Here is a 6,678-nt window from a genome sequence, read left to right as displayed (position 1 = left end):
AACTGGGTAAAATAACAAGCTACCACCGCAAGGGTCTGTGTTCTATACCACATCCTCTGTACTCTTGATTAGCAGGAACATTCAGGTGCATACCACTCACACACACACACAACATTCACACACACACACACACACACACACATATGCACACACACACACACACACACAAACACACACACACAACATTCACACACACAACACACCACACACACACCTACACGCAAACATACACACACACACTTACACACACACACACACACACACACACACACACACACACACCCCACAACACACACACAACCCACAACACACACACACAACCAACAAACACACACACACCACACAATACTCACACATACTCACATACACACACACACACAACAACACACACACACACACACACACACACACACACACACACCGACACACACACACACTCACAACAACACACCACACACACCACACATAACCACACATACACTCATACACACACACACACACACCATCACACACACACACACCACACACACACACACACACACACACACAACACACACACACACACCACACACACATACACACACACCACACACACCACACACACCTTATATATATTATCTATTTATATATATATATATTTTATATATTATAATATATATATATTTAATATATATACATATGTATGTATTTTATATGTATGTATATATTATATATATATTATATATATATTATATATATATAATAGATATATATAATTATATAGTTATGGTATGTATGTATGTATGTGTATGTGCATGTGTGTTTGTGGTTCTGTGAAGGGTATGTAATACCACAATTGCACAGATAGATTAGGCTACTCACACACATGCTTTGACTGTTACTTTAGAGTTACTCTTTGGCAGTTATTACAAGAAATGGGAAACCTATAAATCAGACCACAGATAACATCTCGATCCCAGGAAACTTCTTAATAGATTCTGGGCGAATCTATTGCTCTGCTGGAGCGAGAAACTGCAACAGGATTTATATATGCTGGCCACACACAGAAGGGCTTACGGATCATGGTCACAAAATGTGTGTTGGTGAGTGTAGCTTTTTTTTTTTAGTTATTGTTCATCATTTGCTCCTTATTATTTTCAAGATATATGAATTCAGTAGAATGGAGATGATGTAATGGTAGCTGTTAAAAATTTTATCATCATCATTATCATTAATTATTTTTATTATTATTATTATTAACTCATATTATTTTATTATTATTATTATTATTTTATCATTATCATTATATTGTATATTATAATCAGCCATTATTATCATTATTCATTATTGTTGTTATTATAAAGAGAATGATAATGATAGTAATAATAATTCATAAGTATTTTTTATTTATAATTAACATTTACTATTGTATGATCATTATCATTATTCATAATAGATTCTAATTATACTTGTGATCATGATTATTATGATCATTATAATTTTGTTTATGAGGATAATAATGATATTGATGAGATGACATTATTAATAGTTATTATTAGTCGTTATTAGCTATAATATTATTAATAGTAGTAGTATGTTTGTTAAGGTTATTATTGATTATTAAATTTTACTTGTAAGATGATAAAGAATTGTGTTTTTAGTAATGTTATTATTTTTTTATCGGTACTCTATTAACTTTTATTATAAATTCGATTATATTGTTATTATCATTGTTATGCTATCACTCGCACAATAGTAATGATAGAATACATTCCATGTTAAGCTTTTTATTGTCCTCTCCTTAATTAAGCATTTGTTTCACTCTAGGCAATGGCCCTGCAGACCAGCTTACAAGTCTCCTAAGTCCAGACAGCCTCTTGGCGACGCGACTAGACAATGGCATGACCTCTGCACTTATGCTGCCTCTCATGACAGAACCAAACAATGAAGAACTCTCAGAGATAAAAGGCAGGGAGGAGAAGAATGTCGAAGCTGAATGAGGCATACAGGAGTCTGACTTGCTATCTGGCAGCTCCATGAAGTCTTCACGTAACTCAAGAAGGATGGGAAGGGGGGGGAAAACAGGGAAAATGGAGAATGAAAATGAAATACAGATACAGGGACAAAAGCTTATAAACCTAAAGATATTAAGGAACTGGTTCGAATCCTCATGAAAAAGGGAGCAGATCCAACCAATTATTTGTATAAAAATGGTTTCTCGCCTCTTCATGTTGCTTCATATACGGTTAAGATTCGACTTTGGTCCCCCTTCCCTTTTTGGAGTGGCAATCACCTGTAACTGCTGACCAGTATTAGAATGGTTTGTCTAATGTAATTTTAGTCTATCTAGAGATATGAAATGTTGTCAATGATAGTTCGTCACTAAAGATAGTATCACTTTTATCCTTTTTTTTTCTAGCTTTTGGAAGTGATCTTTATATGAAAATTAAGCTTCTCAACTAACAAAATATATAGCATGTAATTGATTGTTGATTATTAAATGGAAGTGTTCACATTTAGATTAAGATTTTTTGTGTGTTCCTCTGATTTGAAGCGTGTTTTAGATTTAATTAAAAAAGAAGAAAAAAATAATTACAATTAGTACAACTACTTGGACACCAGCAGTGATTCTTTACGGAAACACATACGCTACACAGGGAACATGTTTCAGTAAAGGAGGATAGAGTGCGAAGGTGATGATGATGTGTAATAATATCTCGTAAGTATTTTACTTGCCAATACATTTCTTGTTTTAGATTTAGTTTTGAATGTTTTGTCTAAAGACAGACTGACAGATGACTGGTACTGACTGACTGACTGAAGGGATAACTGACTGAGCTGACTGACTGATGACTGACTGATCTGAAAGACAGAAAAGGACAGACAGACTGACAGAAGGACAGACATGACAGACAGGACAGACAGCAGACCCAGACAGACAGGACTGACAGACGACAGACAGACAGACAGAAGACAGACAGGACAGACAGTAGACAGACAGAAGTCACGACAGGACGCAGACAGAGAACACACTACACACACATACCCGCCCACACACAAACACACACCCCACACACACACACACCCACCACACACACACCCACACCACACACACACCCACACCACACACTCACACCACACACACACACACACACACACACACACCACACACATTATACTTAAATGGGTTTGTATATATCTAGAAGAATATGGACTCTTCATTTACAATCAAATGAAGATACAATGCCAGCATATTAATTTCCAATCATCTCCTTTTTTTAATAGGTATTTTCTATATACCTTTTCTTTTCTATCATTTATCCTGTTTAGTGGTTTGTGCATTTGTATGCATATAAGTGCATCTTAGATTATCTTGAACTAATGCACTGTAATACTAACTCAGATCATCAAAGTCACTGACATAAGGAAAGCCAGAACCATTTTGCTTTCCAGTTGGGGCCAGTGGAAATCAATTGTTATTTTTTTTTTATTAAATTGGATTATTTTCTATGCAATGATACCTATTATTATACAATTAAATTAGTGTTCTTTAGGTATACAATTATAATTTCTCATTTAACCTTTTACTTGTCCTTTAGATTGTTAATACGCACAATTTTAGAAAATTACAAGAGATTAAAATGTATCTGTAAGGAAATATGACAGACATTTTAATGTTTCAATTTCCAAACAGGGGGATGTGGACTGTGGTTCGTCTCCTCCTGAAAAGTGCAGCCACCTGACACACAGGAGGCAGGGAGTTTCACAGCACTGCATATATCCTGCATGGGCAGGTCACCTAAGGTCACAAGAGCATTGGCTCAGCGTGGGCAAACATCGAAGCAGAGATGCTGTGCTTTTTCTCCTCTTCATATGCTTGCCTCTTTGGAATGACTCAGTAAGTGATTATTTTTAGATTACCCTTTCATTTGGTATGTTTAAGTTTCCATTTTGGCACTTGCAAAATAAAATGTGCAACTTGTACCCAACTCAAATGTTGGAAAGTAAATTTTATAGATGAGGAAGGATAATGGATGGGGCTTAGAAAAGGGGATTTTTCAACACCAAGGCAGATGTCACTGATTCAGGACACCGGTCATAACGATATTTACTTTATCCTTTAGGATTGTAAACTACTAATTTGAATGATGATATTAGTGATTGATAAATAGACAGAAAGCCACAAATCTGTCTTGAGGTGATGTAATTTTGTATTTTATTTGCCATCCTACAAATGATATAATTGCAATGATGATTTTGTTTTCCCAGAGATAATTAATAGATATTATTTATGCTTGCTTTAATCAGGTTGTGAAAATTACTTTCATGTGGAGTTGATGTCAACATAGCTGGCTCTGTAGTGACCGGCCGCTCCATTAGCCAGCACATTTGGCTATTTTTATAAGTGTACAGATGCCACAAGAAAGAGCAAGGGGTTAGGTAACATGCCAAATACAAAGTATTTTTTTCTTCTCGTGTCCTGTATTTGTTGTTTAATTTTGAATAATCCCTTTTCTACACTTTTTGTTTCATTCTTTCATAATAGAGCTATGTTTAAATTACCAAATGAGCAGTAACTCTTTCTGCATCAAAACTACATTTTGTGTACGTTATCGTATAACTTTTACTTTAAACCTTTTATCTAGTGTCCCTTGTCATTTTTAAGGCCACATTGTGTTATTGATAGATACAATTTGGATATTTTTAATTCAAATGTATTTGTGCTGACATCGATTAGAAATTATCTCCCAAACAGTTTTCGAATTCATGATGAGGAAGTACACAGCTTGCATTGCTGTGTTCGGAATGGTCATATCTAAATTTTGAATTTACGCTGCAACCACAGTTTCGATCAGATGCCCACATTACAAATGTCTATCTTGACACACCTTTCATGTGTAAAGTATGAAATACAGCATCATACGTTGTAAAAGAATAATTTTGTATACTTTTATTTATATTTTCATTATTTTCATGTTCTGCCTAGCGAGGGAAGGGAGCTGCCGGTTCAAAATCTTGTGCTCTAAAATGTGCAAACGATAATGTTTGCTGATGTTTTAGTAGAATTAATATGTTTCTGTTTTCTGTCTTTACAAAAATTGTCTTATTGTAATAGAGTTGACTATATGTGACAGAATGATTAGATTGTTTTTTTTTCCTTCATAGAATCACATAATCTTCTTTTATAATGTTTTTCCTGACAGTGCTTGTTATCATGGGTGGTTTGAGTGTGCAAAGCCTGCTAACTAATGGAGTTCAAGCCTGTTACTGAAAGAAAACTTATGGGAGAAACAGCAGGCAAGCACTTGCACAGGGGGTCAAAGAAAAGATCCTTTGGTTTTCCTTATTAAGTCAGGATCCTGCTTTGATTAATTATCAGGTTTGTAATGTTTTAACTATTATTCTGGAACTAGATCCACTAATGTTTTTTTATTTTTTTTTTTTATTTGTTTTTTTTTTTTTTACATGGTTTCTGTTATGCAGCAACACTCCTCAACTTGCATGCAATTAATTTTGTAATATTGTTCTGTTTTCTGCACAAAGTAATGTTACGGGATATAGCAAAAAGTCTTTGACTATTTTATTCTTGGCAGAGCCCGATGGACACACACCTTACACTCTGCATGTTATCATGGTCATGCAACGATTGTCCAGCTTTCTTTCTAGTCCATGAGCTGACACCAACCTTACAGCACATGATCGAATCTTGAACATGAGAAAAATGCACAACTAAGATATTTTCCAAGATGAATGTTAAATATACACTATAACACACATCCTTAAATTTGCAATGAAACCTTGATATGCGGTGTTTTGCTTTTTACTAATGTTAAACTCTTAATTTTATTAATTTTTATGTATATAGAGGTATTAATGTCATCAAATTTTTATCCTTACTTTTTCTAAGGAATAAGTATGCATCTAAGATAATTTCTGTAATATATAGAAGTTTGTGCAATTATCAGATGAGTAATTTTTATGATTATTTTTTTTTAAGATTATACAGGAAGAACAACGCCACTTAGGTGGGCTTATGAAAAAGGATATGATGCAGTGCCAGCATTCTCAAATATTTCGAAGACCGCGGGTTTTATATGAAGATTATCAAGAGGAGACTATTTGTGCAGGTCTTGAGACTACATACTTTCCCATTCCTTCACCGATTGGCAAACTCAGAACAAAGATTCAAGTATCTTTATAAATGGATGTTTCATGATATATTACAGTTAGATTGAATAGAATAATTGATATTGTGATATATGGGGTGAGGACTTCATGATTAAATTTATCCATTAGAAATATAAAGATTGTGATTATTTTCGAGAAAAGATTGAGTAACTTTTCTTCGCTTTCAAAAAAGTATGGCCCACCAAGAATTGCATCTCAGTCTGTCAGACATTAGAAAAAATGGAAAATATTGGGTCTGGTTCATTTTGAAAAATTATAAAGTAAGGTTTTCTCTCATGTTTGATGATAATTTGTTTTTGTGGTATACATTATTCCAATAGTTTTTTTTTGTAATTTATTAAGTTTGGCTGTATGTGTAAGCATGGTATAATCATGGAATAACAGACACATATGGTAAAAAGTTGATACTATTTTCAGGGAAAATTGAGGACAACATTGTTTGCTGTTAAGAGATACAGAACAACATGTCCTATGGTAAAAGTGATGTGAAATGTTCTGCCGTGAATGTCT

The 6,678-nt window shown here is 34.1% G+C and overlaps 1 pseudogene; it reads left to right on the top strand.

The window, feature by feature from the left end:
* Positions 1 to 1,806: 1,806 nt before the first annotated feature.
* LOC147466417 (uncharacterized) lies at positions 1,807 to 5,713 on the top strand (annotated as a pseudogene).
* The last annotated feature ends 965 nt before the right edge of the window (positions 5,714 to 6,678 follow it).

This window comes from Penaeus japonicus, unplaced genomic scaffold (assembly GCF_977035675.1).
Source record: "Penaeus japonicus unplaced genomic scaffold, GWHDUDI00000001_assembly GWHDUDI00001163, whole genome shotgun sequence".
NCBI classification, from domain to species: domain Eukaryota; kingdom Metazoa; phylum Arthropoda; class Malacostraca; order Decapoda; family Penaeidae; genus Penaeus; species Penaeus japonicus.
This window is presented reverse-complemented; position numbering and strand designations above follow the sequence as displayed.